The sequence below is a fragment of the Gorilla gorilla genome, chromosome Y (assembly GCF_029281585.2).
Source record: "Gorilla gorilla gorilla isolate KB3781 chromosome Y, NHGRI_mGorGor1-v2.1_pri, whole genome shotgun sequence".
NCBI classification, from domain to species: domain Eukaryota; kingdom Metazoa; phylum Chordata; class Mammalia; order Primates; family Hominidae; genus Gorilla; species Gorilla gorilla.
The window spans coordinates 52,583,570-52,591,303 of NC_073248.2; positions in this window are offsets into that span (position 1 = coordinate 52,583,570).

Below are 7,734 nucleotides of genomic sequence, written 5' to 3' on the forward strand. Positions count from 1 at the left end.
GCTATGTTCTGCGTCAATCTCCTCGGGTTGATTCTATTCCATTCTATTCCCTTCCATTCCATTCCACTCACTTCCATTCCATTCCGTTCTACACCGGTTGATTCCATTCCGTTCCTTTCCGTTGCATTCTGTTCCGTTCCATTCCATTCTGTTCCATTCCTTTCCTTTCTACTCGGGTTGATTCAGTTCCATTCTATTCCATTCCATTCCATTCCATTCCATTCCATTCTGTTCTACTCAGGTTGATTCCATTCCATTCCATTCTATTCCATTCCATTCCATTCCATTCCATTCCATTCCATTCCATTCCATTTCATTCCATTCCATTCCATTCCATTCCTTTCCATTCCATTCCATTCCATTCTACTCTGTTTGATTCCATTGCATGCCAATCCATTCCTTTCCATTCCATTCCTTTCCATTCCACTCGGGTTGATTCAATTCCATTGTATTCCATTCCATTCCGTTCCGTTCCATTCCGTTCCATTCCGTTCTACTTGGGTTGATTCAATTCAGTTCTATTGCATTCCATTCCATTCCATTCCATTCCATTCCATTCCATTCCATTCCATTCCATGCTACTCGGGTTGATTCCATGCCATTCCATTCCATTCCATTCCATTCCACTCCATTCCATTCCAATCCATTCCATTCTACTCAGGTTGATTCTATTCCATTCCATTCCATTCTATTCCATTCCGTTCCGTTCCATTCCACTCCCGTTGATTCCATTCTGTTCCGTTCAGTCCCATCCCGTCCCGTCCCGTCGCGTTCCATTCTACTCGGGATGATTCCATTCCATTCCATTCTGTTCCATTCCTTTCTGTTCCATTCCATTCCGTTCTACTCGGGTTGATTCAATTCCATTCTATTCCATTCCATTCCATTCTGTTCCGTTCTGCTCTGTTCCACGTCGATCTACTCGGGTTGATTCTATTCCGTTCTATTCTGTCCCATTCCATCCCATTCCATTCCATTCCATTCCATTCCATTCCATTCCATTCCATTCCATTCCGTTCTACTCGGATTGATTCCATTCTGTTCCGTTCCGTTCCGTTCCATCCCATCCCGACCCATCCCGTCCCGTCCAGTCCCGTCCCATCCCGTTCCGTTCTACTCGGGTTGATTCCATTCCATTCTGTTCCGTTCCGTTCCTTTCCTGCCGTTCCTTTTCTTTCCGTTCCGTTCCGTTCCTTTCCACTCGGGTTGATTCAATCCCATTCTATTATATTCCATTACATTCTGTTCCTCTCCGCTACTTTCCACGTTGTTCTACTCGGGTTGATTCAATTCCATTCTATTCCACTGAATTCCATTCCATTCCATAACATTCCATTCCATTCCATTCCATTCTGTTCTACTCTGGTTGATTCCATTCCATTCCATTCCATTCCATTCCATTCCATTCCACTCGGGTTGATTTAAATCCATTCTATTCCATTCCGTTCCGTTCCTTTCCATTCTGTTCCGTTCCGTTCCGTTTTGTTCCTTTCCATTCCGTTCTACTCGGCTTGATTCAATTCAATCCTATTCCATTCCATTCCATTCCATTCCATTCCATTCCATTCCATTCCATTCCATTCCATAGTACTCGGGTTGATTCCATTCCATTTCATTCCATTCCATTCCATTCCATTCCATTCCATTCCAGTCCATTCCAGTCCATTCCTTTCCATTCTACTCAGGTTGATTCCATTCCATTCCATTCCATTCCATTCCATTCCATTCCATTCCATTCCATTCCATTCCACTCCATTCCATTCCAGTCCATTCCATTCTACTTGGGTTGATTCCTTTCCATTCCATTCCATTCCATTCCATTCCATTCCTTTCCATTCCACACGGGTTGATTCCGTTCTGTTCTGTTCCGACCCATCCCGTCCTGTCCCGTCCCGTTCTGTTCTACTCGGGTTGATTCCATTCCATTCCGTTCCGTTCCGTTCCGTTCCATTCCGTTCTGTTCCATTCTGTTCCATTCCGTTCCATTCTACTCGGGTTGACTCAATTCCATTCTATTCCATTCCATTCCATTCCGTTCCGTTCCACTATGTTCCGAGTCGGTCTCCTCGGGTTGCTTCAATTCCGTTCCATTCCATTCCATTCCATCCCATTCCATTGCATTCCGTTCTACTCGGGTTGATTCCTTTCCGTTCCATTCCGTTCCGTTCCGTCCCATTACGAACCGGCTCGTCCCATCGTGTCCCATCCCATCCCGTCCTGTTACGTTTTACTCGGGTTGATTCCATTGCGCTCTGTTCCGTTCCGTTCGTTTCCATTCCTTTCCATTCCGTTCCTTTCCGTTCCGTTCCATTCCGTTCCACTCGGGTTGATTCAATTCCGTTCTATAACATTCCATTCCATTCCATTCCGTTTCGTTACGTTCCGCGTCTTTCTACTCGGGTTGATTCAATTCCATTCTATTCCATTCCATTCCATTCCGATCCGTTACATTCTGTTCCATTCCTTTCCATTCCGTTCTACTCGGGGTGATTCAATTCAATTCCTTTCCATTCCATTCCATTCCATTCCATTGCATTCCATTCCATTCCATTCCATTGCGTTCCATTCCATTGTACTCGAGTTGATTCGATTCCATTGCATTCCATTCCATTCCATTCCATTCCGTTCCATTCCATTGTACTCGAGTTGATTCGATTCCATTCCAATCCATTCCATTCCATTCCATTCCATTCCACTCCACTCCATTCCATTCCATTCTACTCGGGTGGATTCCATTCTGTTCCGTTCCGTCCCGTCCCGCCCCGTCCCGTCCCGTCCCATTCCTTTCTACTCGGGTTGTATCCACTCCATTCCGTTCCGTTCCATTCCTTTCCGTTCCGTTCCGTTCTGTTCCATTCCGTTCCGTTCTACTCAGGTCGATTCAATGCCATTCTATTCCACTCCATTCCATTATGTTCCGTTCCCCTATGTTCCGCTTCGATCTACTCGGGTTGATTCCATTCCATTCCATTCCATTCCATTCCATTCCATTCCATTCCGTTCTACTCAGGTTGATTCCATTCCATTCCACTCCGTTCCGTTCCGTCCCATCCCGAACCATCCAGTCCCGTTCCGTCCCGTCCTGTCCCATCCCGTCCCGTTCTGTTCTACTCATGTTGATTCCATTCGGTTCAGTTCCGTTCCGTTCCGTTCCTTTCCGTGCCGTTCCTTTTCCTTCCATTCCGTTACGTTCCACTCAGGTTGATTCAATTCTATTCTATTATATTCCATTACATTCCATTCCGTTCCGCTATTTTCCGCTTCAGTCTACTCGGGTTGATTCAATTCCATTCTATTCCATTGTATTCCATTCCATTCCATTTCATTCCATTCCATTCCATTCCATTCCATTTCATTCCATTCCATTCCATTACTTTCCATTCCATTCCATTCCATTCCATTCCATTCCATTCCGTTCTACTCTGTTTGATTCCATTCCATTCCAATCCATTCCTTTCCATTCCATTCCATTCCATTCTACTCGGGTTGATTCAATCCCATTGTATTCCATTCCATTCCGTTCCATTCCATTCCGTTACTTTCCGTTCCGTTCCGTTCTACTTGGGTTGATTCAATTCAGTTCTATTGCATTCCATTCCATTCCATTCCATTCCATTCCATTCCAGCCCATTCCATTCCATGCTACTCAGGTTGATTCCATGCCATTCCATTCCATTCCATTCCATTCCACTCCATTCCATTCCAATCCATTCCATTCTACTCGGGTTGATTCTTTTCCATTCCATTCCATTCTCTTCCATTCCATTCCGTTCCATTCCACTCCGGTTGATTCCATTCTGTTCCGTTCAGTCCCAACCCGTCCCGTCCCTTCGCATTCCATTCTACTCGGGATGATTCCATTCCATTCCATTCTGTTCCGTTCCGTTCCTTTCTGTTCCATTCCATTCCGTTCTACTCGGGTTGATTCAATTCCGTTCTATTCCATTCCATTCCATTCCGTTCCGTTCTGCTCTGTTCCGCGTCGATCTACTTGGGTTGATTCAATTCCATTCTATTCCATCCCATTCCATCCCATTCCATTCCATTCCATTCCATTCCATTCTACTCGGGTTGATTCCATTCCGTTCCGTTCCGTTCCGTTCCGTTCCATCCCATCCCGACCCATCCCGTCCCGTCCAGTCCCATCCCGTCCCGTTCCGTTCTACTCGGGTTGATTCCATTCCATTCCGTTCCGTTCCATTCCTTTCCCTGCCGTTCCTTTTCTTTCCGTTCCATTCCATTCCTTTCCACTCGGGTTGATTCAATTCCATTCTATTATATTCCATTACATTCTGTTCCTTTCCACTACTTTCCACGTTGTTCTACTCGGGTTGATTCAATTCCATTCTATTCCTCTGAATTCCATTCCATTCCATAACATTCCATTCCATTCCATTCCATTCTGTTCTACTCGGGTTGATTCCATTCCATTCCATTCCATTCCATTCCATTCCATTCCATTCCATTCCATTCCATTCCTTTATACTCGGGTTGATTCCATTCCATTCCATTCCATTCCATTCCATTCCATTCTATTTCATTCCATTCTATTCCATTCCATTCCGTTCTGTTCCATTCCGTTCCATACCGTTCCTTTCCGTTCTACTCGGGTTGGTTCAATTCCATTCTATTCCATTCCATTCCATTCCATTCCATTCCATTCCATTCCATTGAACTCAGGTTGATTCCATTCCTTTCCACTCTATTGGATTCCATTCCATTCCATTCCATTCCATTCCATTCCATTCCATTCCATTCCATTATTCCATTCCATTCCATTCCATTCTACTCGGGTTGATTCCATTCTGTTCCGTTTTGTCCCGTCCCGTCCCTCCCCGTCCCGTCCCGTCCGGTCCCGTCCCGTTCCGTTCTACTCGGGTTGATTCCTTTCCATTCCGTTCCTTTCCGTTCCATTCCGTTCCTATTCGTTCCCTTCTGTTCCATTTCGTTCCGTTCTACTCACGTTGATTCAATTCAATTCTATTCCATTTCATTCCATTCCATTCCATTGTACTCTGGTTGATTCCATTCCATTCCATTCCATTCCATTCCATTCCATTCCATTCCATTCCAGTCCATTCCAGTCCATTCCATTCCTTTCTAATCGGGTTGATTCCATTCCATTCCATTCCATTCCATTCCATTCCATTCCATTCCATTCCATTCCATTCCATTCCACTCTATTCCATTCCATTCCATTCCACTCCATTCCATTCCATTCCATTCCTTTCCATTCCATTCCATTCCAGTTGTGTTGATTCAATTTCATTCTATTCCATTCCTTTCCGTTCCATTCCATTCCATTCCATTCCGTTCCGTTCTACTCGGGTGGATTCAATTCAATTCCATTCCATTCCATTCCATTCCATTCCATTCCATTCCATTCCATTCCTTTCCATCCCATTCCATTGTACTCGGGTTGATTCCATTCTGCTCCGTTCTGTCCAGTCCCGTCCCAACCCGTCCCATCCCGTCCCATTCCGTTCTACTCGGGTGGTTTCCATTCCATTCCGTTCCGTTCCGTTCCTTTCTGTTCCGTTCCGTTCCGTTCTACTCGGGTTGATTCAATGCCATTCCATTCCATTCCATTCCATTCCATTCCATTCCATTCAATTCCATTCTGTTCTATTCAGGTTGATTCCAATCCTTTCCGATCCGTTCCGCTCCATCCCGTCCCTACCCATCCCGTCCCGTTCCGTCCCGTCCCGTCCCGTTCCGTCCAATCCCGTTCTACTCGGTTTGATTCCATTTGGTTCCGTTCCGTTCCTTTCCGTGCCGTTCCTTTCCGTTCCGTTCTGTTCCGTTCAACTCGAGTTGATTCAATTTAATTCTATTATATTCCATTACAGTCCTTTCCGTTCTGCTACGTTCTGCGTCATTCTACTCGGGTTGATTCAATTCCATTTTATTCCTTTGAATTCCATTCCATTCCCTTCCATTCCATTCCATTCCGTTCCGTTCCATTCCATTCCATTCCATTCCATTCCATTCCATTCCATTCCATTCCATTCCATTCCATTCCGTTCTACTTGGGTTGATTCCATTCCATTCCATTCCATTCCATTCCATTCCATTCCATTCCATTCCATTCCATTCCATTCCATTCTACTCGAGTTGATTCAATTCTATTCTATTCCATTCCATTCCATTCCATTCCATTCCATTCCATTCCATTCCATTCCATTCCATTCCTTTACATTCCATTCTACTCGGGTTGATTCCATTCCATTCCATTCCATTGCATTCCATTCGATTCCATTCCTTTCCATTCCATTCCACTCCACTCCACTCCACTCCACTCCACTCCAGTCCACTTCACTCCACCTCACTCCACTCTACTCGGTTTGATTCAATTTCATTCTATTCCATTCCATTCCATTCCCTACTGTTCCGTTCCTTTCCATTCCATTCTACTTGTGTTTATTGAATTCCATTCCATTCCTTTCATTCCATTCGTTTCCATTCCATTCTGTTCTACTCAGGTTGATTCCATTCCGATCCGTTCCGTTCCGTTCGGTCCCGTCCTGAGCCGTCCCATCCCGTTCCGTTCTGTTCCATTACGTTCCGTTCTACTCGGGTTGATTCAATTGCATTCTATTCCATTCCATTCCATTCCGTTGCTTTCTGCTTTGTTCCGCGTAGATCTACTCGGGTTGTTTCAATTCCACTCTATTCCATCCCATTCCATTCCATTCCATTCCATTCCATTCCATTCCATTCCATTCCATTCCATTCCATACCATTCTATTCCAATCCATTCCATTCTACTCTGGTAGGTTCCATTCTATTCCATTCCATTCCATTCCATTCCATTCCATTCCATTCCATTCTACTCGGGTTGACTCCATTCTGTTCCGTTCCGTCCCCTCCCGTCCCGTCCCGTCCCGTTCCGTTCTACTCGGGTTGATTCCATTCCATTCCGTTCCGTTCCGTTCCGTTCCTTTCTGTTCCATTCCATTCCGTTCTACTCGGGTTGATTCAATTCCGTTCTATTCCATTCCATTCCATTCCGTTCCGTTCTGCTCTGTTCCGCGTCGATCTACTTGGGTTGATTCAATTCCATTCTATTCCATCCCATTCCATCCCATTCCATTCCATTCCATTCCATTCCGTTCTACTCGGGTTGATTCCATTCCGTTCCGTTCCGTTCCGTTCCGTTCCATCCCATCCCGACCCATCCCGTCCCGTCCAGTCCCGTCCCGTCCCGTTCCGTTCTACTCGGGTTGATTCCATTCCATTCCGTTCCGTTCCATTCCTTTCCCTGCCGTTCCTTTTCTTTCCGTTCCGTTCCATTCCTTTCCACTCGGGTTGATTCAATTCCATTCTATTATATTCCATTACATTCTGTTCCTTTCCACTACTTTCCACGTTGTTCTACTCGGGTTGATTCAATTCCATTCTATTCCTCTGAATTCCATTCCATTCCATAACATTCCATTCCATTCCATTCCATTCTGTTCTACTCGGGTTGATTCCATTCCATTCCATTCCATTCCATTCCATTCCATTCCATTCCATTCCATTCCATTCCATTCCATTCCTTTATACTCGGGTTGATTCCATTCCATTCCATTCCATTCCATTCTATTTCATTCCATTCTATTCCATTCCATTCCGTTCTGTTCCATTCCGTTCCATACCGTTCCTTTCCGTTCTACTCGGGTTGGTTCAATTCCATTCTATTCCATTCCATTCCATTCCATTCCATTCCATTCCATTCCATTCCATTCCATT